Source organism: Monodelphis domestica, chromosome 1 (genome assembly GCF_027887165.1).
Source record: "Monodelphis domestica isolate mMonDom1 chromosome 1, mMonDom1.pri, whole genome shotgun sequence".
Classification (NCBI taxonomy): Eukaryota; Metazoa; Chordata; class Mammalia; order Didelphimorphia; family Didelphidae; genus Monodelphis; species Monodelphis domestica.
The window spans coordinates 514,945,428-514,973,292 of record NC_077227.1 but is presented as its reverse complement, the minus strand read 5'-3'; the positions used below and the strand labels follow the sequence as shown (position 1 = coordinate 514,973,292).

Here is a 27,865-nt window from a genome sequence, read left to right as displayed (position 1 = left end):
CTTCCTAATTCCAGGCCCAGCAGTCTTTCTACTCTACCATATAGCTGCCTATATGCAATAAGTTGTGAATCTTAAAACTGGTCAGACTCTACTTCAGAAGATTTGATTAAGCTATTCCTCATTTTTAACAATGGAGGTACTTGGTCAGGAATGTATTGAGAACTTACTCAGACAGTGCCTTAGGGGAAGATAAAGTTGAAAACTCCTGATTGAACAATGAAAAGTCCCTAACTCATAGTGAAGCTAAAACCTTAAGCTAGGTCTATTTTTAGATCTAATACAAAAAAGTGCTCAGTACCTATAAAGGTTAAATTATTACCTAAAAGGTCAAGCAACTTACAAAAGGCAAGCTTAACAAAAGAGGTGTGAAGTACTAAGAGGATATAATCTACCCAGAGAAGGTGAGAACTAAAGAGTGGTGAGAACTAAGAACGGGCAGGCCTGGGAAAAAGCGTCTACTATGATTGATAGATGTGAAAATTTAGAGGAGGTGACATAAGAGAAAATTCTCTTTAAAAGGAGGTCAATTGAATTCAGTTGGAACTCTGAACTCAGTTCAGGAGTTCAGTGGAGGGCTGGAGCTTGCTTGAGACAATCTTGTGGTGAGTGATAAAGACTGACTTGATCTCTCTTAGGCTCACTATAGTAGTAGAAATAGTAGAATACTATTCTATACTACTATATACTATTCATAGTACTATATTACTATAGTAGTATAGTAGGCTCTACTATATTCTACTATTCATTCTCTCTCTCTCTCTCTCTCTCTCTCCTTCCCTTAATTCCTTCATTTGTATTAGTTAAAATCTTCTCCATAAAACCCAGCTGACTTGGATATTTTCATATTTGGGAATTTTCCCATAGCAACCACTTAATTTTAGATTTAAAATCAAGACACTAAAAATTATCTCTACAGTTTGGCCGAAACCTTTACAGTTTTGGCAATTCAGTCTTGGCAAACCACATTTTCATGGTTACAAAGTAGCATATTCCTCTACAGAGGACGGATAATTTTTTTAAGAAAATGCAAATTGTTAATGATCAATGTTCAAATTCCTTATAATTTGAGAATCAGAAATCAAGAAATTCATCACAAGTGGGCTGAAAAGAAACAAGACTTCTATTACAAGAGCAACAGAACTTTGTAAGAACACAAGTGAGAAATTCACACACTCACACATGTTCTTTCATCAAATTTAAGTTACCTTTTTATAAAATATATATTAATGTATTTAGCAAAAATAGAAAGGAGTTTGAGTACCAAGGAAACAGCCAAGATCACACAAGACCTTATTGTGTTCAATGCCCTTAAAATGTCTTTCATAACTATCACTTCAATATTCTCATACTATCAAGCCCTCATCACCTCATGCCTAGAACATTAGAAGAGATACCTAGATGGTTTCCTCTCCTACACAGTAATTCATTCTTCATAGTACTACCATACTTTCCTAAAACACTGCTTTCATCAAAATTACCCCCAAAGCATTAAGTTTTAAAGTAGGGTTTTGTATAAATTGCTCCCATCCTACCTATCTATCTATACTCCTTTTCTTTGTTTGGAAATATTAACCTTTTTTATTATGACCCAATTCAATTTAATTCCAAGACAGCGCTTGGAGCTGGCAACACAAAACAGTGCCTGATCTTAAGGAGCTTATATGCAACTGAGGGAGAAACAAAATACAAACCAAGCAATTGTGAGATTAGGGGATGGTGCAAGACCACCAACTAGAAGGATCAGGAAAAGCCTCCAAGTAAGAAGTGGTATTTGACCTCCCTGAAGGAAATTAGAGATTCCAAAATCTAGTAGGGAGGCTAGTAGGGAAAGTATGTCAGGTAAGGGAGATAAAGGCAAGGACGGTGAGAAAAACAGGTCCAAAGAGAATACTTAAAATAGAAAGTGCATAAGAGGAAATAATAATAATCAGTCATCAAATGGTTAAAGGTATTAAATGTTAACCAGATGAGTTTGTATTTTATCCTAGAGAAAATGGGGGGTTTTACTGAAGCTTCTAGTGAAAGGAATCAACAAGATATACTGCCCACCTTACTAGGTATGCCCCTCCTCTGCTTATTCAAATTCTGCTTTTTTCATGGAGATGGCACTTGTGCTAGGCCTTAGAGGCCACCTCATCCAATCCTCCTCATTTTATAGATTAGAAAACTGAGGCTTAGAGAAGTTAAATAACTTCCTTAGAGGTGGTATTGAAACCTTTTTTCCTGACTTAAATCTCCATTAAAGCTTTCCTGGAAGACCCCATTCCCTCTCTCAAAACATTAGATTGTAGTTCCTTATAACTAATATATATTATCCAATTTATTCATGAAATGCAAACTAAATACCAAATAGAAAACAAAAATCAAAAGTTCTATTTAGTACGTATAAGAGCTCTTAAAATAAAATACTTAAAGCAGCTAAGATGAAATTTTAAAAAGTCACATTACACTGATTAAACACCACATCACACAACTGTATGATTTTTTATAGTTAACAGTAACGCCTTGAATTCATTTGGTATGAATCTGTCTCCATCTTCAGAGCAGTCAGTCCCTTGCTAGGTTGTCTTTTCTGTAGTAAGGATTTCTTTGTAGTACCATTGAGCAAAGTCACAAGCAACAATACAATGCCCTCCCTTCTTTGCCTTTTACAGAATGAGTGCATGTTGTAATGGTGTTTGCTCCAGCAGGTTCTAATTACTACCACCACCCTTCCTGAGGGAATGACTCACAGTGGACATAGCTAACTAAAATTAAACAAGGTTAACATTATTAGCCATAAAACAAATAGGTGTCTTAACATGTCCCATTTCATTGATGGTGTAAAAAAAAAAACAGGTCCAAAGAGAATAAATTTGTGATAGGTATAAAGAGCAATGAATTTTCATAAGAAGAATTGGGTTTAGAACCGTATTATTGCTTACTGTGTAACTGATCATGGCACAGGCCACAGAGTAAGACCAGAAACCAAATTTCAAGTTTAGTACATTTTCCATGAAAGCATGCCCTGGTATTACAAGAGCCTCAAAGAAGGATTAAATTAAGATCACTACAATTTATTATTCCTACTACACTAGTAAAGTATATATTTAAACAGGAAGTACTTAATGTGGGGGCCCATAAACTTTTTTTTAACTACTGAGATAACTTTCAATATAATTAGTTTCCTTTGTAATTCTATGTATTTTATTATGAATTGAGAAACATTCTGAGGAGTTCATGTTTTCCCATTCGGCCAAGTGGTCCATTACTCCAAAAAAGATCAAGAATTCCCACTTTATAATTTTTTTTTAGGATTTCTGGACCCTTGAATGAAAAATTCAGCTAACCTGAAAATCCAATTTCTTTCTCCTCTCACTGTCTTTCCCTGCCTCCTAACATTTCCAAGTCAGTCAAGATGTCAACCTCCTCTGGAGACATAACAGGGCATTTAATGTTGGAGGCTGAGCTCTAAAGCCAGCACCCTCTTAATTGAGATTCAATGTTAGGATGAAACAAGGCATTAAAAAGTCATTGAACATTTACAAAAGGAGATTTAGCTCAGATTCTTTGGATAAGGGCCCAGTGTTTCCAACATAAAATGAGTTTAGGCAGGGTAAGGTGAGGAGTGGTCTTAGGCATCCATCAAGGCTGAGAGGTCCAACCTCCACAAAGTTGGAACTTTTTATGTCCCTGCATGACCAGGAAGCTTGGGTCAGGGAAGCCAAGACTATCAGGTCCTTGGGGCAACTTTGTCTTCTTTTAGCTAAAAATTCCCAAGTTATAGGTGGAAGGAGAAGGTTACTTTCTATATTGATTTCTTATTTCAATTAACTTTTAAAAGTTACTGAGGGTTTTTTCTTATTCTTGCCTATGTGTTTAAAGTTTTTGTTGATGGTCACTAAGAGTAGAATAATATAAAAAAGACTACAATATGTCTACTACCTCACCTTTCCTCCTTCACCCAATGGACCAAAGAAGCTTCAAGATTAAATAATTTGCCAAAAATATCATAAAAAGTCAGTGAGTCACAAATATCCAGGCCTCTCCACACCTTATTACTTGTAATTTAAATTAAACCACTCAAAATACATTGGAAGTATACAGTAGAACTTTTTTTATTCTGATGGGCAAAAAACATTCTCATCTGTTCTACTGTTACTAGTAAGGGTGATGGATGACAGCTGAATAGTCAGTCATAATGATATCCTCCCAATGTGTGGACAAAGTGAAGAATTCCAACCTGCTGGGTGAAATGATATGGACAAAAGCTGAACAGATATATCATGGGTGAGTTTTGAGCTCCATTGTTGGAAGAGAATCCTAAATAAATCAGGTCAGACATCTAAGAGTCAATAACTTCATATACTACTCCAACTGAATCAAAGAATGGAAATGGAGATGGGGAAAAAAAAGAACCTACAATGGAAAAAGATCATTTTCCCTCACACCTATTCCATTTTTTTTGTCTAAACTGCTTAAACTTAAAGGTTAGCTTAGATTGTAGAGATTTCACATAACTTGACTATCTATATAGATGTTTTATTTTAAAAGCTCGGATTAATTTTTCCAAGACAATAATAGACAAAGCCATTTCTAATTTTTCAAAACTCAACTTGCCTCAGAAGGGGTATCATTCATATTCTTCTGTGTGCCAATTTATAATATGTCTAATGCGAAATTTCAAGTAATGCTAGAAAATTAAGAGTAGACATGGGATTCACAAAATTGAAATTCAACAAAACAGAGGCAGGCTTTTTCAGATATTGTATTATTTTCTAACTTTGAAACTGCTGAACTTTTACATTTTACAATAAAAAATTTTCCCCAAATAATCATTTCAAGAAATGCATTTGTTAACTCTAGAGAAAAATGTCAACTTAAAACATGCCAAGCAAAGTCTAGCTGTCACTAGAATATTCACATCCTACCCTAAACATGGTCAAATATAGAATTCTTCATCTAGAAAGATCTTCTGGAAGACATCTGCTCCATGCCAGAGTATATGTGACTTCACCCAAATCATTCTAACCTACTCTAGGAACGATCCTCCGAAGCAAGTTCTCCCTATTAAGAATATATATTCATTGGCAAATTTCACTAATAATTTCAATGAATTACACTGTAACCTTAAAGGGAGAAAATCTAGGGAACATTTATCACTGTGATGGGGCCATCTGTACACAGAAAGAATTAAAAATTTTTAAATGTATAGTAAATCATGAGTCAATATTTACTAACTGCCCAAAGTGCTACAACTACAATTACCATTTTGCAAAAAATAGAAAGATGAGGGAATAAGGAAGGTAAAAAGAAGGGTCAAATAAATTAGACAATTTAAGTGGGTGCCCACAGGGAAGACCTGTTAGGTCCTAAACAGATTAGAAGACAAATAATGAAAAAGGGAGAGAACAGATGAAAGGGAAAGCCACAGAGAAAACTAAAATTGGGCAATGAGATAAAAGTAAAGATATGGTAGAAGAGTATAAAAACCAATTAATTCCTATAAAACTAAACTCCTATAAAAATTACTGTAATATTATGTAGTTCTTAATAAACTTCCTAATAGTGAGATAATAGGATTCACTAGATAGTAATATATCATGTCTCACAATTGATAGAAATTTTATAATCTCTTTATTAGAGAATTCAATATATTTTGTAAAGCAAAGGTTCTTTATTTACATCATATTAACTATAAGTGCTATATATTTATTCCATACTATATTCTCAATGGTAAACATTTTCTCTATCAGGAATTCACAACCTTGGTTTTATATCATTCCAGGGTATCTTAAATTACATCCAGGAGGTACAGAAAAATTTCCCAACAAAACCATTGAAGTTAAAATTGAATTTATTCTGCTTGGTTCATTAAAAGAAAAGCACATTTCTGCAACAGATTTCAAAACAAACATATAGGTTCACAGATAATAGATGCTATAGAGAAACAATATTTTCTTCTAAGGAAATAAAATGTCATATTTAGATATATAACCTCAATACTAGAAAAAAGTGTCACATCTAAACAGAGAGGCCACTATAGCTTAATAGACTGGAATTAGAGAGTAGGTCCCAATATTTTGAGACTCTGGTCAAATCACTTCAACTTTTGGGTTTCCATTTCCAAATCTGTAAAATGAAATGCTGGATGAGATAACTTTATAAGCTATAAAATCCAACAACTTCCCCACTATGAACTCACTGATGCCAAGTGCAGAATCTTTCCAATTCCATATCTTTTGTAAAGTTGAAAAGACTGAAGAGCTTAATGATCTGTATAACCTGAATCTCTAAATAGGTAGGTTTAGATAAAATATTTTCCTAGGATAAGAGCTAAAAATTTCTACTTAAGTCAAGCAGTCAATAATCCTTTTTGCTCTCAATATTCTCTGTAGGTCCTTTAAACTATGATGCTTCAAAATGAAATAGGTTATTAATTGAAACCTGTTCAGTGTTCCCAGTATATACTGGGAAACCAAATCTCATTTATATATATATTTTGTATTTCTCATCTATATGCAGGAAAATAAAGAATCAAAGAAAATCCATAGGGCATCATGATTACATAATCATTCTGGCTCTTTAACTCCAAATCTTTCTTAATGATTTCATCAGCTCTCATGGGTTTAATGACTACTTCCACACAAATGACTCTAAAAATTAAATATCTAGTCCTATTCTCTTTTCTGAATTCTAGTCCCACATCACCAACTACCTGCCTCCAAGACATCTCCAACCAGATGTAACTGACAAGTATTTCAAAGTCACAAGTCTTAAAACTCAACTCATTCTCTTTTTTCCTAAAGTCACTCTCTATCCCACACCATCCTCTTAACTTCCCTCTTTCTGTTTAAGGTATTCACCCATCCTTCTAGTCACTCAAGTTCATAAACATGGAATCATTCTCAATTCTTCTTTCTCCCCTTATCTATCTAAGCAGTTGCCTCCTGCTGTCAATTCTACCTCCATAACATATCTCTCCACTCATACAACTATCATTCAAACTTAGACCCAATATCAACTTTTTTCTGGACTATTGCAAGTGCCTACCTAGTGCCTCTCCCTTCAATCCATCCTAATAAATACATAAATACAGCTGCCAAATGATACTCCTAAAGCAATTTTTAAGCATGTCTCTTACCCTCCCACTTCCTCAAAGAGAAAAAAAATACTAACTCCCCTTTTTAGCTTTTAAAGTCCTTCCCAATCTGGCTCCTCCCTTTCCAGATTTAATGGACATTAATGTCTTTCAGGAACTCTTATTTTCCAATCAAACTTTCCTGCCTGATGTTTTAAGTACACAACATTCCATTTCCTGCCCTCATGCCTTTGCACAAGCTGCCCCCCATATATGGAAGTGTCCTCTCTCTTTAGAATTCAAAGCTTTCTTTAAAGCACAATTCATTTGCCCCCTCAAACAAAAGATCAATCCTAATCCCAAGAGGTTAGTGCCCCCCACCACAATTTTGTTCTTCTCCTCCCCCAATAAAATATAACCTTACCAAGGGCAAAGGCTGTTTTGTTTTCTTTATTCCCAGGCTCTAACAGAGTTCCTGACACAGAGTGAGAACTTAATGTCTACTAAAATAAACTGCATCAAATCATCATAAAAGTTTGCCAGCAGATAGATCTCTGATCCTTCTGACTACAATAAACATCCATAAACCCAAAGCTAGCTTACACACAGCAGGTGGTACAAAAAAAAGAGCAAAAAACAAGCAGCCTCTGCCAATAATACATCAATTCTTCTGTCTGCAAATTCTGTTCTTGCAAACTCTGCCATTTTTCGAGCTCTGTGGTCAGAAGACCTACATTCAAATATTGCCTCTGAAACTACCTACCTGTGAAATTTTGGCAATTTACAATCTTCATGAACCTCAGTTTTCTCAACTGAAAAGAGGCAGTTGTGGCCTAGATAGCTTCTGAAGTCCCTTTCAACTCTAGATCAATGAGGAGGGAAGCAGATAGCACAGACAGAACAAACTACTAATCCCCGTATTTCTTGAATAGCTCTATCCTACTACTTCCACAAGGAAGTGTTTGGCAAATAACTTTGAGAGCTTTTAGAGACATAGTCAAACACTGAATGAGAAGAGCTCTTTTTAAGTTTTTTAAACAAGCATTTTGGACTACCAGAACAACAATGATATCATCAGTATTCAATAACTGGAAAACAGATGAAAAAGTTACTATGAGAGCAAAAATGCTTTGAAGTGCATTTATATTTCATTTCTGTGTAAGTTCTACTCGAAGATACTTATAAGAATTTGCAAAAAGACTACCATGAATAATTGCTGAATGGGAGTATAGAAATTTTACCAAGACCTCAAGACCCTCTAAACTACATAAACATTTCAATTTTAATACTCCATGATTTTGATAAAAAGTAGGCATAGAAAAGGATGATTCTCTTATTCGTGTTTATTATTAAGAAATTATTCACCCAGTGTACTAATATTTCCTCTAGATCTTCTAAAGCTGCATAGACTCCAACTGGGAAAGCACTGGTAAGTTTCAATATGAACTATCTTAAAGAATATCAAAACATAAAATCAGAGCTCACTTTGAAGCACCTCCAAAAGCCAGACTCCTGGGATACAAATACAAAAATGAGACAATCTCCACCCTAAAGGAGCTTACATTCTACTAGGGAAGATTCAACCCATATGAGTGAATGCAAAATAATTTCAAGATCAAGTCCCAACTACTGAGGGAACCAAGAAAGACTTCTTGTAGAAGATGGCAATTGAGGTGCACCCTGGATGGAAGCTATAGGTTCCTACTGAAAGAGATGAAGAAAGAGAGTATTCCAGGCATGGAAGACAGCCTATGAAAGCCAGGGACTTGTAAAATGAAATTTCTTGTACAGAAGAAAGAACAGCAGGTAAGTTGGAACACAGAGTTTGTGAGGGGGTGTAATGCACAATAAGTCTGGAAACAGGCTACAGCAAGATTGAGAAAGGCTTTAAATGACAAAGGAATTTTTGTACTTACTTATGGATATCACAGTGAGGAACTAAAGTTTATTGAGCAAGGGATTATCAAAACTATGCTTTAGTTAAAATCAATTTGGCAGACTATAGATGATAGACTGGGAAAGAGAAAGGGTAGATTCAGGGAGATAAATTGGGAGGCTATTATAATAACCAATCTTCTTTAGCCGTGATGTATACAACTTAGGCCAGTGTTGGCAAACCTATGGCAGGTGTGCTGGAAGGAGCTGCTCACCTCCCCCTCTTCGGGAGCTCCTGGTGACATTTCTCTCATTACCACCTTCTCTGTCCAGCAGCCCAATGGGAGCACTTCCTCCTCTGTCTGGGGTAAGGCTGGAGCTCACATACAGCATGAGGGTTGCAGTTTGGGCACTCAGTCTTCAAAAGGTTCACCATCACTGACTTAGACTATATTGTTTGTATTTATTTAATATATTCTCGAGTAGGAATTTCTGCCATCTTCCTTATATATTTCTCTTCTTAACATCTGTGTAGTCTTCTCACAAATTCCTAAAAAGGCAGCTCTGTTCCAGCTCACACTTTGCCTTTAACATTGGTTACTGCCATCAGGTGTTTATTTCTTTAGGCAGCATATATCAAACACAACAGTTTAAGGCCTTCTCTAACTCTTTACCAAGAAAACCTGGTATCCACCTCTCTACAATCACTAAAGGTTCAAATAAGATAATATTTGTAAAGAACTCAGCCCAGTGACTGGTGCAGGGAAGGCACTTAATAAAAACATGCTTCCTTCCTTACTTACTAGTGTTCTATTAAAAAGAGGCATGTGTTTAAATTCACTTTTAACTCTAAAGGTTGTATATTGCTGTAAAAAGATCAAAGGGGGAGGAACCAGTTCACAAACATTCCATTTCATTTCTGATCTGTGATATCTTATTATCTTTCCATACTCTCACCTCCTTTCATAGATTTATTCTTATCTATTAAGTGGCTGTCTCCAATGAGCTCCGATCAAAGAAGGAATTCTCAGTGTGGAAAACTCATTCTACCAAAGCAGATTAGTCTCCTCTCTAGCCTACAGTCTAATCAAGTTGCCTGGTAACAGACCAGTTAAGTTACTTGCCTAGAGTCATATTGCTAGTATTTTGTCAGAAAAACTAAAGCCTTCCTGACTCCAAGGATTAAGAACAATACTCCATCATCTACAACCTCTCACTGTCTCTCCATAAGTAGTAGTAGTAAGTCTCTCAGTGACCGAGAATGACAATTGTCTTTGTGCGTTTTCATCTACGGTGTACCCTCATGTGGCTTTGGAGTCCAAAGGCTGAGGCGCAGAGTTTGTGGCACATGGGGCCTGGGACGCCAGTTGTTACGGGAGGTACAGTTGTGGCCTGGTGTTGGCGTTCATGCGCAGCGGCAAGACGTCGACATCGTTCATCTTCAAAGGTGGTGACAGCATGGTGAATGTGGGTTCACCAGCTGCTTCTGTCAGAGGCAGTGAGTTCTAGTTGCTTTGGTGTAATGCCAGCCCACTTCAAGTTGGACTTTAGCTGATCCTTGAATCTTTTCTTTGGTCGGCCTTGTTTCCTGAGTCCAGCTGACAGTTCACCATAGAATACCTGTCTTGGTATTCGCTGTGGGTCCATGCGGATGACATGTCCAGACCATCGTAGCTGGGCTTTGAGGACCATGACTTCGATGCTGGTGGAGTTGGCTCGGTTGGGGACTTCCTAGTTGGTGATTTGGTCCTGCCATCAGATCCTCATGATTGACCGGAGAGAGCGTTGGTGGAATTGCTCCAGCTGTTTCATGTGCTTCCGGTACAGTGTCCGTGTCTCACAACCATACAGGAGCGAGCTGAGGACCGCTGCATTATACACTTTGAGCTTCGTCACAGTGCTTACACCTCTGTGTTGGAGGACTTTGCAAAGCAGCTGCCCGAGTGCCTGGCTGGCCTTTTGGATCCTGGCATTGATCTCATGGTCTAGGGACCTGTCGTTGGCAGTGGTGCTGCCCAGGTACTTGAAAGTGTTGGCATTAGAAAGCTGCGTGCCATCAATGGTAATGCTGGGCTGGTTAATAAGTAATTAAATATTAAATACAAGAAACATTACTTTGTTATACTTACTAAAAGTAAAAAAGTATCAAATCTCTCCACCAATGCACTGATGACCAGGGAAGTGATGGACAACTCAGATCTGAACTGCCCAGGCCCAAGGACTCTGCTCTCTTAAACATTCTCTCCTAGGATGCTAGAGAAGGGATCCTTAAGATCAAATGTTAGGAACTTTAAAGATTCTGGGAGAAAGAAGTTAGAAAAAGAACCCAGGGGACCCAGGGCAAGACCAAGCAGAGACAAACACCTCAAAGAAAGTATTCTATATTGAGCTACAAAAATTGTGGAGAGACAACCGGCATTTATTAAATGCCTACTATCTACCAGGTGCCATAGGAGGCACTAGAGATACAATTATGGAAGTAAAATAATCCCTGTTCTCAAGTAAATTATATTACACTCAAGGAATATGTGTTCCAAGCTAAGTTAATATAGAATACATGCAATATACAATGTGATCTAGAGAGGACAGTGACTCCTGAGTGAACCTTCAAAGGGCATTGGGGTAAAGTGAGGGACAGCATTCAAAGCTTAGGGTACAAGGGCAAGAAGATACGAAATGAATGGAAAATTCTAAATACTACATGAAGCTAGATCACGCTAAATTGAGTCACATAATTTACCTATTCATAGCTGTTCCTTGAGATTACCACATGACTCAGTTCTTGCACTGTAAACATCCAATTGCGACATATAGGCTCAAGGCAAACATTGTGAAAATTAATGTCAGAAAAAAGCAAAAATAGTAAAGCCATGGTTTGCAGGAAGTTATCTATGTAAGAGAACTTTCATATGGAGTTCAGTTTAAAAAAAGTGGGGATATTTAGTCTGAAAAGAGATTAAGGAGCACCAAAAAAGCCAACTTCAAGTTTTAGCCTTCTTTTAGATAACAAACTTTAAAATATAATGATAGGCATACCTATCTATCTCCAGAGAACATTAGAAATCACTTTGTTGGGGAAGGGATATAGAAGTGATAACAATATACAAGTTAGTTTTAATGAATATTCACTCAGAAATTCAGCATTTAGTTTAATCTCTACTTGAACATTTCTACAACAAATCCCTCAGAGTGGTCATCTTGTCTGTGATCAAATAATTCTTGAGAGAGGGAACTATTATTGAGGAATAGCACTACTTGGTTAGTTTTTCTTTCTGAAAAGCCTAAACCTACTGTCACCTATTCTCAAGCAGAACAAGTATTTGAATGTTTATCATATGAACACAAGCAGAACAAGTATTTGAATGTTTATCATATGAACAAAGGATGAGAAAATAGATATAATAGTGGAAGATATATCTTCTCTTTTATCTGATAGGGCTTTAAAAACACTCCTTAACAAAATTTTCCTAGACCCCCCCCTCTAAATTCTGCTTTTTTTTAACTCTAGCATTCCTAATACTATTCTTACAAAGCTGAACCATATTATTTTATAAATCTTTGTTACTGGTATCATTAGCTTCTAATTTCCAGCTCCTTCCAACTCTAAAAGTGAATAATTCTGACTCCTGGTCCATAGGAACAACCTAGAAATGAGAATCTGAGTATTACCCATATCAACAATAAAAAATAAGAGTGCTCTGATGCCAGGAGAGGAAGAAACTATTATATATACAAGTACTCCATTCCCCATCCTCTTTTTTTAAATTCTTGGATCTTTTTGTACTTTCTATTGTGGCTGGTAATTTGGAAGCTTCAGTGATTTTTTTTTAAGCCCATACCTTCTGTCTTGGAATCAATACTGTGTATTGGTTTCAAGGCAGAAGAGTGGTAAGGGCTAGGCAATGGGGGTCAAGTGACTTGCCCAGGGTCACACAGTTGGGAAGTGTCTGAGGCCAGATATGAACCTAGGACCTTCCATCTCTAGGCCTAGCTCTCAATCCACTGAGCCACCCAGCTGCCCCCAGTTTCAGTGATTTTCAAAATTCAGATGAGTATAAATGTAATAATGTAAGAGTGAGGGGATTGAAGGTTAATTGAAGGAATGTAAAAAGCCCATTCAAATGCTCTCCTTTTTCAGCCTACCAGGCAAATAGCAACCACCAAGTCTCTCACTGTCTAGTAATTGTTACATATTACTAGGAAAAGTATTTGTCCTAATAAATGCAGTTTAAACTGAATTGAGTTGCAGGATTATGTTTAAATAGATGTCACTATACCCAGATGAACAAAGCTCTGCTTGTATGAATGGGGGGGATGGGAGGGAGAGGCATGTGGAAAATAGCTCATACAGAATCTTTATTTGAAATATCATTTGTCATAATAGGAATTTACCTTCAAACAAGCAAACAAATAAAATCCATCTTTCACCGGGGGTTAATGATATAGCTATGCTATGCTAGAGAATGCTTAAAAATATGAAATACTTTATTGGGCATGAGAGAGGTAGTTTGGGAGAAGAAAAGATAAATGTTAGGGTCCTGTTTGAGTGAATATTGTGAACTGCTCTCTCTCACAAGCAGCACATAACCTAAGGTTCCCCCTCCGAACACAGGTCCCACAATATAGATATCTACCTAACTGGAACTTACCAGCTGTGACAAATCACAACCTGAGGCTCATGTACATTTGTAAAATGTTAAAAATGAAATGTGAGGATATCTAGGTGGCTCAGTAGATTGAGAGCCAGGCCTAGAGACAAGTTCAAATCTGATGCAGGTATTTCTTAGTTGTGTGACCCAGGCAAGTCATTTAACCCCCACTGCCTAGCCCTTACCACTCTTCTACTTTGGAACTAATATACAGTGATGATTCTATAAACAGGAGGTAAGGGTTTTTTTTTTTTTAATGAAATAACCATTTAATAAGCCTCCCCACTAAATGCAAATTACTTGGGACACAAAGTTAAAAAGTGATGTATAGACCTTACCCTAAAGAAAATTTAAAAAAATAAAATTAAAAAGGAGCAAGATACACAAATACACAAAGATAAATGTGAAGGAATAAGAATATTCTCATAAAAGACCTCAAAGGTCCCCTATTCGAACCTCTATCTGAGGTTCAACTCAAATGCTCTCCTTTTTCAGCCTACCAGGCAAATAGCAACCACCAAGTCTCTCACTGTTACCTCCATAATATCTTGACAGGTAATTGTCAATAAACAAATCTATTAGTGCTTCTATGTGCCAGGCATTGTTGCATGATGGGGAAATAAAGAAAGGCAAAAACATAGTCCTTATCCTCAAAGTGATTATATTCTAATATGAGAGACAAACATGCAATAAAGCTAGGAATATATGTTCCCACTTAGTTAATACAGAATGTGAAATATACAGTGTAATCTGAAGAGGACAGAGGGTGATTTCTGAGTGGATCCTCAAAGAGTACTGGGGTAAAATAATGAACAAAAGGGGCAGCTAGGCAACTCAGTGGATAAAGAGCTAGGCAACATGAAGTCCTGGATCCAAATCTGGCCCATCCTAGCTGTATGACCTTCAGCAAGTCACTTAACCTACACTATCTAGCCCTTACTGATCTTCTTGGATAGGATACTTAGTATCAATTCTAACATGGAAAGTAAGGGTTTAAGATATGTACAATTTAAGTGGAAGGTTAATTTTGAGAGAGAAAGTACTAATATCAAGTAGGGAGAGACCAAATAGAAAGGTCTCCTGCAGAAGGTAGGGATTGAGCTGAGGCTTGAAGGGATGAAACCAAGACACAGAGCACAAGAAGGAGAGTGTTTTAGGCATTAAAAGGCACAAGGTCTGGAGATAGGCATGCTAATCTGGAAGAACAGCAAGAAGGCCAATGTTGCTAGATTGCTATACTGTAAAGAGTAACGTTTTAAGAGGACTAGAAAGGTAGGATGGTAGAGAGGTTGTGAAGGCCTTTAAAAGCCAAACCAAGGATTTAATCCTAGAGTGGGTGGGGAGAAGAGTGACACGAACAGACTTATGCTTTAGAAATATCACTTTATCAGGTAATTGGAGGATGAATTAAGCTGAAAAATCTGAAGCAGTGAGACCAATTAGAAGACAATTTCAGTAGTTCAGGCTAAGGCACTAAGGACATGTAGAAATGGAGAGGATGTCTATATTTTCTATATGAAAGCTGTTGTGAAGGTAAAAGCAACCAGAGTTGTTAATAGATTGAACATGTCATATAAGTGTAAGGAGTTGAGAAAGGCACCAAGGTTGTGAAGCTGGATGATTAAGGAGATGGTGATGACCTTGACAGTAATAGAAAGGCTAATGGGTTTTGAGGGGGGAAAGGTGAGTTCTGTTTTGGATCTACTGAATTTGAAAAAGTTTATGGAACAGTTTGAAAAGCAATTAGATAATGTAGGACTGGAACCCAGGAGACAGACTAAGGTTGGATACAGAGCTCTGTAAATCATCTCTACAGAGATGATAAATGAACCCAAAAGAGTTGATAAAACCACTAAACAGTATCATACAGAAGATGAAGAGAAGAGTTTGGGGAATATCAAGTTAGCAGGCATGATCTGGAATGGAGATTCCTTTCCTGCCCCACCCCAAAGGAGAGTAAGAAGGAATGATTAAACAGATAAGAAGAGAAACAAAAATAACCAATGTCACAAAAACCTAGAAAGAAAAGATTCTAGGAGATAGGAATTTTACAGTGGCATTTGACAATGTTAAAGGTTACAGAGGTCAAGAAGGATGAAGATAAGAAAATGCCTATTAAATTTGGCAAACCTCACCAGTGACTTTGTAAAGAATTTGAACAATGAGATCTGAAGTCAAACTGCCAACAGTTTAGAAGTGAGAAGAGAGGAAATGGAGGCACAGACTATAAATCGATTTTTCAAATTTAGCCAAGAGTACCTGAAATATAGGACAACTACTAGCAGAGATAGTCAGAAAAGTGATAGTTTTTAAGGATAGGAAAAATATGGGTGTATTTGGGATCCCTAGCTCTAGGATAATGTGCAACAACCCAGATAGAAAACAATCAGGAAAAGAGAAATTATATCAACATGTTGGTAGGAATGAAGAAGAAATATTGTTAAAATAGCAGCTGGTAGATAGATAAACAGGCAAAGCAAATGACAGTAAGATAGAAAAAGTGATACATTCTAATTTTTGTTTAGATAAGTTTATTAGCAATGTTTAATATGGCTAAAGTAGAATTTATGAAAGAGTTTATAAGAAATGGGAGGAAGCTATTTTATTATTTTTCACTTTCTGTAATGGTGGGAATTCAAAACTTTGTGCTGTAAAAAAGCAAATGATAAAGAGAAAAACTACAATGACCTACATAATAAATCAGTCACCTGTTTATAGTCTTTACTTGATATCAGAAAGACAGAAAATATGCCCAGCAAAGTCCCACAGGTAACACAATCAAAAGGCAAAAAAAGGAGAAAGAACCTAATTAAGGTCTCTAAAGAAAGTGCAAGAGCAATTCCAGAAGAGAATATCTCAGAATAGATAAAGCAAGTTGTTTTAGGAGTATAAAGATGAAGAAGTCTTAAATTTCTCTTTAGATTCTTCAGTTAAAAACAACTTTTGGCATCCCTGCCTTCTTTGCAAAAGGGGGGGGGGGGTGTAAAGATGGAATGCTGCATAAACAGTAGCCTCAATTCCTTTCCTGGTTTACTGCTGTTTTCTCTATTACCCTTTTAAGGCTCTGGAAGAGGGGGAGGAATGGATATATTTGGAAATGAGAGTGTGTATGTACATATATATGTGTGTGTATACATATATATCCATTAAGAATTTTTTAAAATACTTGTTGAAATTCTTTTTATTAACTAATTTCACCTTTTATACTCAAAATGGGGGTGGGGGGAGAGAAATCATGTTAACTATTGGCTCTCAATTCTGACTCTGTCTCTTAGTATTATATATAACCATCAATAAGTCATCTTTGAATTTCAATTTCTTCACCTCAAAAATAGATGAAAACACTTAAAACTATCAACCTTATACACAAGATTGTGATACTGAGATAAAATATATAAAGCATTTAGTAGCCATAAAGTACCACATAAAGGCCAGCTGTCATCATATGAAATATGATTTTTGATGGTGAGGATTCATAAAATGAAAGGGAGGGCAAGACATTCAAATGATGGATTAAATGATTAACAAAAAGATTTTCCTTAAATCTGTATTTGTGGTTTCTTACTTCACTAGAAACAAAAAACAAACAACATCATTAAACTTCCACAGACACATAAACAAGCAAATTACAAGAATATTTTAAAAGAGAACTAACTAAATGGGAGGCAACTAGATGGCACAGTAGATAGAGAACCAGGCACCTGGAGACTAGAGCTCTTGGGTTCAAACCTGGTCTCAGACACTTCCTTAGTGACCCTGGGCCAATCACTTCAACCCCATTGCCTAGCCCTTACCATTCTTCTGTCTTAGAACTATACTATACTATACCAAGTATTGGTTCGAAGACAGAAGTTAAGGGTTTTTAAAAAGGAGAAAGGGAGTGAGAGAGAACCAAATGCTAATGGGAAAAGTCCTAATGGTAAACTTCCTGCAATGTTCAAATTGTTAAGTCAACAACTATTCAAAGCTCAACTAGCAAACAAGGTCTATCTTCACAGGGAAAATAAATTAACTTCATTATATATGTTATATCTATTCTGTGGATTTTTTTTAACCCTTACCTTCCATCTCAGAATCAATACTGTGTATTGGTTCCAAGGCATAAGAGGTGGTAAGGGCTAGGCAACAGGGGTTAAGTGACTTGCGCAGGGTCACAAAGCTAAGAAGTGTCTCAGGCCAAATTTAAACCTAGGACTCTCCCACTAAGTCTGGCTCTCAATCCACTGAGCCACCTAGCTGCCCCCTGTGAATTTGTTTATAACAGACAGGAACAAGTGATTGGATAGACAATATAAATTCATAGAAACTGAAGAGATTTTGAAAGCATTTTATATTTTGTAAAGCATCTCCATTTGGGAATTCTCACTCAACCATGAAATGTTAAGCTCAGCATGTAACAAATCTGTAAAATAGTTTTTAAGCACAAATATTCAAGAAAGGCAAAAGAAGGAAAGGGAGTCACAATCAAATGGGAGTGTCTTAGAGAAAAGGGAAAATGCCATGGTTGAAAAGAATATTGCATTCTTGAAAATTCTAGGTCTGATCTTATAAGAACATTGAAGGGGTGATGAACCGGACCATATTTGATGCTGGTTCCTGAGAAAAAGTAAAAACCAGCATTCATAATCAATTTCCCCATTTAGATGAACCTAAAAAGGCTATTTGATTAGAACGGTTCTAAGAAAAATTCCAAGTGACATTTTTTGCTAGATCAAAACTTATGGGGCATTTTAAAAATTATTTCAAAACATAAACTAGGTAAGAAGTTTTAAGATAGTCATAAGTCTAGGAATATGGGCAGAGAATGATTTCACTAGTAATGAGGGGTAAAAAAACATCTCCTACTACAAGACAGATCAACACCTTCTCTGCGACTTAAAGTTGTACCTAGAGCAGTGATGTCAAACTCCAATAGAAAGGTGGTCACTAAACCATATATAAGGACCTCAGAGGACCACTTAAAAATAAATTTATGCTTTATTGATTTTTTAAATTTAACTTGTTAATTTTTCCCAATCACATTTTAATCTGACTCTAGCAACATTCAGGAGTGTTGAATGTCCAATCAACTTGCAATTACAAAACTGAAACAAAATTTAAGTTCACTTAAACTATGCTTTGATATGCCCCACTTTTTTCCTTTATACTTTTTGCATCTTAAGCACTCACTGCCATCAACCGGTAGTTTTAAAATCACAATACATGAGCCAAATGAATGCTCCAATTCATAAATCAAAAAATAGCAGCTTTACCAAAAAAATTAACACTTTAAAGAGTCCTCTTTGAAATATATTATTGACACCAGCCATATCATTCTGAACAAAGTTGTTTGCCTCAGTTTCCTCAACAGTAAAATGTGAGAATAGGCACCTAACTTGCAGGTTTTTTATAAGGATCAAATGAGATAATATTTGTAAAGCACTTAGTGCAGTGCCTAGCACATAGTGGGCAGTATATAAATGCTTATTTTCTCCCTACCTTCTTATTGTTTAAAAATCTAAAAACTCTGAACTAGGCCTGACCTAAGAGCCACCAAGTTCAGTCTTCTGAATGAGAAAGGATGTGCTTAAGATTAGTTCAAATTAATTTCTTTTTCACAGATTTGTCCTAACACTTTCTAAATCTTTTTATTTCTTCTTCCCTCTCTTGGGATGAGTTCCACAAACTTACTACTCCCTCCTGAGGGAAGTACTATTTCTTTGATTTGCCCTAACCTTGTCTCTATGAAGTTTTCAAAGCCACCTCCCCTCATCCTATTTGGGGATTTAGTAAACAAATCTTTTCACTGTATTTATATCATTCATGGCTTTACAGACTACAATGGCATCAGTTTTTCCCTCTTAAATGTCAAAATATGATAGTCTTTTCAAAGCCCTAATTCTTCTCAACCTATCTATTGTATTTAGCCTCCCTCTCCTGGATACTCTCTCTACTCCGTTAAAAGTCCTACTTGTCCAACTGCTTAGTCTCTTTTGCTGGATTTTCATTTATATCATATTCCCTAATTGTGGAGGTTCCCCAAGGTTATTACCTCTCTTCTTCTAATTTCCCTTTCTTGGTAACTTCACTAGCTTGCTTGGATTTAAATATCCTTTCTGTGTATATCTACATTTCCATTCTAATGTTTCCTCCAAGTTTTGGTCCCATATCAACTTATAGATGTCCAATTGCCTATTGAACACTTCCAACTATAAGTTTCAGAAATATCTAAAACTCAATGTCTAAAATTTAACTCCTCATCATACTCACCAAGTCTGCCTCATCCTTTTCCAAACTTCCCTTCTCTTTTTTTGAAGAATCCGCTTCCATATTTCATCTCAAGTTGCTAAATCTTGCCATTTTTACCTTTACATCTCATATCTGAAGCCTTCTCTCCCTCAGGTTCTTGTCACCTAGATTATTGCAACCTCCTAACTGGTCCCTATGCCTTAAGTCTATGACCACTCCAAGCCATAATTTATACTGCTGGCAAAGTAATTTTCATTAAGTGGAGATGACACCCTCTCCTGAAGTAATTTCAGTGGTTTCTCATTGGATCTAGGAAAAATTATAAATTTCCCTGTTTAGCTTTTTAAAATCCTTCACAATCTAGCCTCAACCTATCTTTCTAGACTCACTGGACGTTAATCCCCCTCTCTGTGATTCAAACAAACATTTTCTTGACGGCAAGGCCATAATAATGAACTAAAACCACCACCTACCAGTGGCAAGGTTTTTCTGTAGACTAGAAAGAAGTTAATTATATGTTAAAAACTATAGGTTAAATATACAAATATTTATACACATACTTAAAGGATCTAAATACTCTGACTACCTAAATAGTAATAAAAATATTTAGATTTAATACAATGGCTTTGTGACAGCTATTTCAAGAGTTCTTTGTTTACTTCAGTCCTAGAACTTAGGTTAACAGAATCTGAGGGAGCAAGAAAACTAAGCTTTGGATAAAAGAAAGATAACTGAGTGCTTACTATGTGCCAAGCAAAGTATTAAGCAGAAGTGATTTAAAAAAAAAAAAGACAAATAATCAAACTAGTCCCTAATTTTAAGGCATTTACAATCTCACGGAGAAAGCTAACAATTAGTGAGGGGAATGGGGAGAGGGGAACCAGCAGCAGCACGGTTTGCAAATAACCTGAAAGGACCTGGTAGCCTGGTCCCAGGGAAGCAAAGACCAGAGCTGAGTATCCAAATTTCCAGGGGGGTGGGGGTGGGGGTGGAAGTGGGAGTGAAAAAGATGGTTTAGAAATTATTTTGAAGAGCAATAGTGCAATTAACTGAACATAGCCTTCAATACTATTACTCAGAGGTTCTACAATTACAATTCACTGTAAAATTTCACTCATATAGATTATGGATTTAAGTTTGTTGTATACATTATACTTTAAAAGCCCAAAACTGAAGTTTAATACAGTCCCATTTCGCACAAAAGATACAGAGACTGATTTTAACTAGAAGTACCTGAGTTTAAGAATACTTTGAAAGACCAAGATGTATCAATTGACACAGTGTGCTATTTTTAGCCAAAAAGCAAATAGAACTAGTAGGATAACAAATTTTATTTCAAAGCAAATTTTTGTGTCAATTCAGGTGTTTGGTGCTTCTAGTGTTAATAAACATATCAAAATGCACATACGTGTTACACCTTTCAAAGAAAGTCATCTTGGTAGGTTATAGACTTATTTCAATAATACTATCATAGTTTAATGCATGTTTGTATCTGCTTTCAAAGTCTACTGTTCACTATTTTGAATGGGAGGAAACCCTAGCACAGTCAACAGAGTATTGGGCCTTGATGTCAGAAAAACCAGGTTTCAAATTCCTCCACTGAAAATTATTAGTAGAATAACCTTGGACCAAACCACTTAACATGCTTTATCCTAAGTTTTTTCATCTGTAAAATATGGATAATTGTTACACTTCTACCTCCCAGAATCATAGAATTCTAATTTAATAATGCTTATAAAATGGGTTTAAACTTTTAAATAATAGCTATATCCTTAATGGTAGCACATACTTTTAAGGATGTATAGATTGGGGGGGGGGGGTGCTAGAAAAGTGAAAAAGAAATACATTCACAATGAAATTGAATGAATAAATATTGTACAAAATTCCAGGCTTTTTCAATGTTTGCTGGTTTTACTAGTTTTTTTTTCAAAAAAAATTTTTTTTAATCCAAAACTTCGTTGTCATAAAGGACAGCATATAGGGTAGGGATACCATATGGAATGGATAATGGGGAAGGCCTAGATTATAAAAAAAGGATATTTTTTTAAAAGACTTTTAACACTGAATAAAAACAGGTGAATAACCTAGGTAATACCATTGTAAGTCACAGACTACGTGACAAAAAAGCATATTGTAAGCCAGAACACTGACTTCTTCACCATGACAATCACTGTGCCAAAAGTTCATTCCCCCTGACACAGAATCTCTCATAATCCTGGCTGGATTTTTGACTGCTTAACCTTGTAGGATGAACTCTCTATAAGCAAATGTACTGATACAAAAGGAAGAAATCATCTTTTTCATTTGTGATTCAGTGTTTTAATAGGGTCTTGGAAAAGTTGACATTTTCCACTGCAGACTTTTTGGCCCTTTATTTCTGAATCACACTAGAAAAATAAGTATTTTTTTATTACTAGTCACTATTTTCTTGAAAAATGTGTTTTGTCCAGATTTAAGACCTAAACAAATGTCTTCACGGTTTTGCTTCATTACTTAAAATATGTGATACATTCTTTACAGAAAGTTTCGAGTTTTTTCAAAACAAAATAAATATATATATATGTAAGACTTCAAACATCGTCATAATTGTTTATTTGAACAAGCTATCTAATAATCAACAATTTTTTCACACTGTAGCTATATTCTTTCTAAAAATATGTAGCACTATGTGTAAAAATTATATTAGAATGCTCACTGTTTCAGGAAGAGGAAAGGAGTAAGGGAAAGAATTTGGAACTCAAAACTTTTTTTTTTCAAATGAGTGTTAAAAATTATTTTGGGGGCAGCTGGGTAGCTCAGTGGATTGAGAGCCAGGCCTAGAGATGGGAGGTCCTAGGTTCAAATCTGGCCTCAGTCACTTCCCAGCTGTGTGACCCTGGGCAAGTCACTTGACCCCCATTGCCTAGCCCTTACCACTCTTCTGCCTTGGAGCCAATACCCAGTATTGACTCCAAGACAGAAGGTAAGGGTTTAAAAAAATATATATTTTGAAGGGGAAAATATTATTTAAAAAACCAGGAAGTGCTAGTCTAAAATTTGACAATATTTCATCTTACTTTTTAAAAAGCAATGTTTCCTCCCCACCTCATCCCAATCTTGGATTCAAAGTAATAAAAGTTACACAAAATTTGACATTTACTCATCAATCTAAATAAGCAATTCATTTTTATACCAACATGAAATAACACAATTCCAAAGAGACTGGCTAACCCATCCAAAACTTGGTCAACAGCCACAAGTTGAAACATTTTACAAAATTGTTTCTGATACAAGCATACTCTTGATACCAAAAAAGTCAATCTAATTACTTTACGTAAAACCTTTAGCAATCCTACTAACACGAGATCCCTGAATGGAAAAGATTCTTAATTTCATAAACTTCATCTAGAATCCATATGTTAAAGACAAGTCAATAGAGAAACATTTAGTACTTTTCACCAATATAGGAAATGTCTATTGAATGAATTATAAAGAACATTTCCCATTCTCAGGAAGTAAAACTATTAGTGGATAATTATTACAGTTTCTCATTTGACTGTGAATGGAATTACAGGAGAAAGTTCAAATTATCACCTCATTCCTTTATGTTAGGGATGGTATGGCAGAAAATAATGGAATAGAAAGAAATCAGCTAACATGAGCTTTCTTTTGATTTTGTCTGATCCTAGACAAGTCAACTCACCTTGCTGACCTGTCTGCTCACCTAAAGAGAGGGGAGATGATTATAGATAACCTCTAACACCTCTCCAGATCATGGCTGTGATCCAGCAGTCATATATGTAAACAGAATGTATGTATATCCACCCAGAGTTCTCAGAAGAAAGTGCAGGATCAGAAGCACTAATAAGGTATAGAAAAGGAAAATATTTTTCCTTCTTCTAATACTGATTTCCTTAACTAGTAACAACTCTGGGTAGTATATTAAAGAAATTTATTGCTTTAGTTCTCACCTTTTATTCTTTATAACAACAAACAAAAACCACATTCATAGGTGGAAAAAGACCACTTCAGTTCTTTGCTCCCTTCTCTTACTGAGAAAAAATATGTGCATTCTAAAAGCCTCCAGAGTATTAGCTATTTTCTCATATTCATATCATGGTATTGTATATAAGAGTTCTAAAAACTTTATGGTCTCTGGCTTACTTCTCTTAACACTGTCACACTTAAGAACAGTGAAAGCAGCCACAATTTTCTCAGTACTTGACTGAATAAAATCCTTGGAATAATCAACTCTACCCTAAACAAAATATATGCCCTAGGGGATAATCATCTTCTAATTTAAGACTCATTATTGCCTAATATATTCCCCCAAACTTGTGGGGTTTTGGACTAGTAAATCAGGCAGCTAATGTAGTAGCCAGAAAGCTAGTCTTGAAATCAGAAAGGCCTGAGTTCAAGTGCCACCTTTAACTCACAATAGTTATATGATCCTAGATAGGTCATTAACCTCTCAGTGCTCCAGAGGATTCTCAAGGAGTATAAAGTACTGATCTAAATTGTTTCTCTAAACCAATCTGCTGACTTCTCAACACTAATTGCCAATGATCTTGTGAATTCACATTACTGTTAAAAATAAATAAATAAAGCAGCAGCAACAGAGACCACCACTACCTCCTACAAGTTACTAGATGATCTTCACAGAGTGCTTAATAGAAAAATTCTTACCCTGTAGCCAACTTCCAATCTCTGAAAATTGACAGACACTGCCACCTGTCCATGCCTGTATTCGTATTCAAAGCTTTTCCAGATTGGCAGAAGCTTTCAGGACTTGCGGTCTGCTGGCTGGCATGAACTTTGAAAACGCAGGGTCACCTCCATTTCAAGATAAGACAGCAAAGTGGAACTTTAGTGATCTGAGTCTATCAAGGGAATGACCTACACTGATGAAATAACAAATCTTTGAACAAATTGATGTTTTGAATAATAATAACTAACATTTCCATAATGCTTTAAAATTTACAAAGCCACTAACAATGACCCAAAAACATAGATTTCTAGTTATTTTCTTAACTTAAAAAAAAAAAAGAAAACTAAGATTCAGAGAAGTTCAGTGATTTGCTCATGGTCACACAACTAGTACTTGCTAGAGGCAAGATTCCATCCCAGAACTCTAATCTCAGCACACTTTACACTATTCCATACAACTTCTGAATCATTTACTCAACAGATGTCATTATTACCTCAATTATTTTTTTCAAAAACTATTTAAAGATCAGTATTGTTCTAATTTTGCTAAAAACAATTTCAAGATAAATCTGAGTATAAACAAGCCAAATTCAAGAAATATTTAAGCACAATGTATTAAAAAAATTAAAAATCTAGAATCTAAGAGCTCTATTTCTTCAGTCTACTGTTGCTCACCACATAAAGCTTGTCATCACTTTGACACTAGTGTAATATGCCTTTTTATATACCTTCAAAGTCTGTTTTTAATTGACTGAAAAATCATAATAGGCTAAGTTTATATTCAAAGATGCAGGGAAAGAATAGAAAAGTGAGAAAAAGACCTAACTTTGTATTTTTGTGAACATTATATATATATATATATATTTATTCTAAATATTTTCAAGTAGTGAGGTAATAACAAAAGAATAGTTTCAATCCTCCCAAATAAAAGAGATTCTCCTCCCTATTTGAGAAACTGGCAGTCTGGAATACCTATCAGATATATTTCTGAATAGTCTTACTTTAGTCTTATTCTATCAACCAAGTAACTAACCTTCCAAATTTCACTATCACTACACTTAGAAAATAATCAAAACCTGGTCTATCAATGAAATAAAAATAGTCTAAAATTAAAATGCTATGCAATCTATCTCTTAAAATTCATATTTGTGTCTTAAAGCCTAAAAACGTGACTTTTTAGTCAAGTTATACATGCAAACCTTCCAATTGTGCCGAAAATTTCAGGCTTGGCAAGTAAAATGAGTATTGCGAAGTATATATAGAGATCAGCATCCATCTTACATCTCAAAATGTCAACAAACTACTAAAAATGAAATACTGTTCAAAAGCAGTAATCAATAAATATGTGCTTGTGCATGTCATCCAACCCACAATATGTCATGTATTCTGCTAGACTCCAAAAGCAGAAAGGTTTCATGAATGCAATTAAGAATAAATTTCTCTATTCTAATCTATACTTTCTTCAAAGCAGTCTCGTGTTACCTTCAATGAAAATAAACAGGTAACAATCTAGATCTAAAGATATTTTAGGTTAAGGTAAACTTAATTTGTAGAAAACATTATTTAAAACTATTCTTCTCAATGGAAGATATCATTGACACACCTTCATGAGGATATGAGACCATATCTAAAAGTTTTGCATTAAGAGAAATGGCACAGTAAAAATACTGGCTTTAAATCCAAAAAATGATGAGTTTGAATCCTAACTATTGTGACCCTGGAGAATCTATTTGACATATCTGAACCTCAGCTTCCTCATCTATAAAAAGCAAGTTGTTAGAAAGTACTTTCTAAACCTTAATGGGAAACATAAATGTTTCTATTTTTTAAATTATGGAATTATCCTAAAAGATATATTGCTTTGATTTGTTCTTTCTGCAGTGTCAACTGATTCCCAGGATGCTGATATTCTTTAACCCTAGGGAAGTTTCCCTTCTTGACAAATCAGGACCCAAGAAATATCTGACCCAAGAAAGACATAATTAAGAAAACTGGGCACAAAAGGGAACCAAATCCCATCTAGTTAGCATTCTTTCTCTTACCAACTGAGCTAACCATCTACAGCTGGAAAAGGAAAGCATTTGGGAGAAATTTATTTCCTATACAAGAAAGCAATTATTTTAAGGCCAAGGAAGGATATGTAAAATGTTCACACATCTATATTGCCTAATACTGTACTGATGATGGAGAAATAATGACCATGATGATAAAAATAAATTATGAATAAAACCATAATCTAGCTCAATTTCCTTATATCATTGCCTGGGTAAAGTGGTTTTCACATGATAAGCTAAGTATTTTTCAATTACTAAGAATTTTAGTATTTATCAGAATTTGTTTAAAGTCAGTTTACATTTTTGACATGTGCAAGGTGATTTGTTTTTTCCTAGAAACACATCAAAACCAAATGTAAGGAAATCTGGGACTTCAACTTTTATACCTAAACACAAGTTCCTTAAAAATCTGTGCTAAGTTGTGACATTAACACCACTATTTCTTCCAACCAAATCAGAAAGATGCTTTCCCAAGAAGTAGTCAGTAATACCTTCCTTTTTCCTTCCATTTTGGAGAGACATCTACTTTGATATTCACCATTCTGACAAAGATACCAGTTTATTCTGAAACATGAGATAAAGAGGCGCCTTAAAAGAAAAAGTTTTAACATCCTGAGGAGAAACACGACTAACGACACTTAACTGTAAATACCATAAAGTCAAAGATTTAAGAAAACTGCTTCACTGACAAAGCTTTAAAAGGAAAAGAGTAAATGGAGATAGATTAATGTTATCAAAGCACTTTTAAAGTATGGTTATAGTCTAGTCCCGGACAAGTTCAAAAGACTTAAAACACCTCAATGGCTGTGTTGCAGGCCTTGCTTTTTCCACCACTAGTTCAAATTACTCTTCATTTCAAACCTAAAATTACTTAAAATCATTCGCCTAAAAACACAACATCTAGGACGTCTTCTTTTGTCCCACGGTTTATACAGAGGCCCTGACAGACTCAGAGATACAACTACCAAAACGTAGCCACCACGTACATCCTTTGCGGTCCTAACTGCGGACCCACATCCAAAAAAAACAAATAAACTAGGGTTAGAAAGAAAAGAAGATGCCAGCATCTTCTCTCAGTAGATAGTACAGTATTTTAACTTTTCATTAAATGTTTCAGAGGGGCAAGAGACTGAAAAGCAAAAGACCGGATGGGAGATAAGGGCAAGACACCGCCCCCCCAAAATTCAAAGAGCAACTTCGGCTGGGGCTGGGCAGGGCTGGGCTCGAGAGTCCCGGAAACAAAGGCCACAACACCGGAGGGGCTAGCAGGGGATCAGGGGCGGAAGGCCCCTGGACGCCCCTGCCCGAGCCTT

General features: G+C 35.8%; 1 protein-coding gene and 1 long non-coding RNA gene across 2 annotated transcripts in view; both read right to left on the bottom strand.

Annotated features, from left to right (window-relative positions):
- Positions 1-27,865, bottom strand: part of RAB10 (RAB10, member RAS oncogene family) — a 99,990-nt gene that overhangs the window by 71,295 nt on the left and 830 nt on the right. The window lies entirely within an intron of this gene.
- The window catches only part of LOC130456497 (uncharacterized), a 62,018-nt gene extending 34,153 nt beyond the window's left edge, over positions 1-27,865 (bottom strand). The window contains exon 1 of the long non-coding RNA XR_008915460.1: positions 1-27,865. This exon is cut by the window's left edge and continues 6,165 nt beyond it. This is a non-coding gene — a long non-coding RNA (uncharacterized LOC130456497).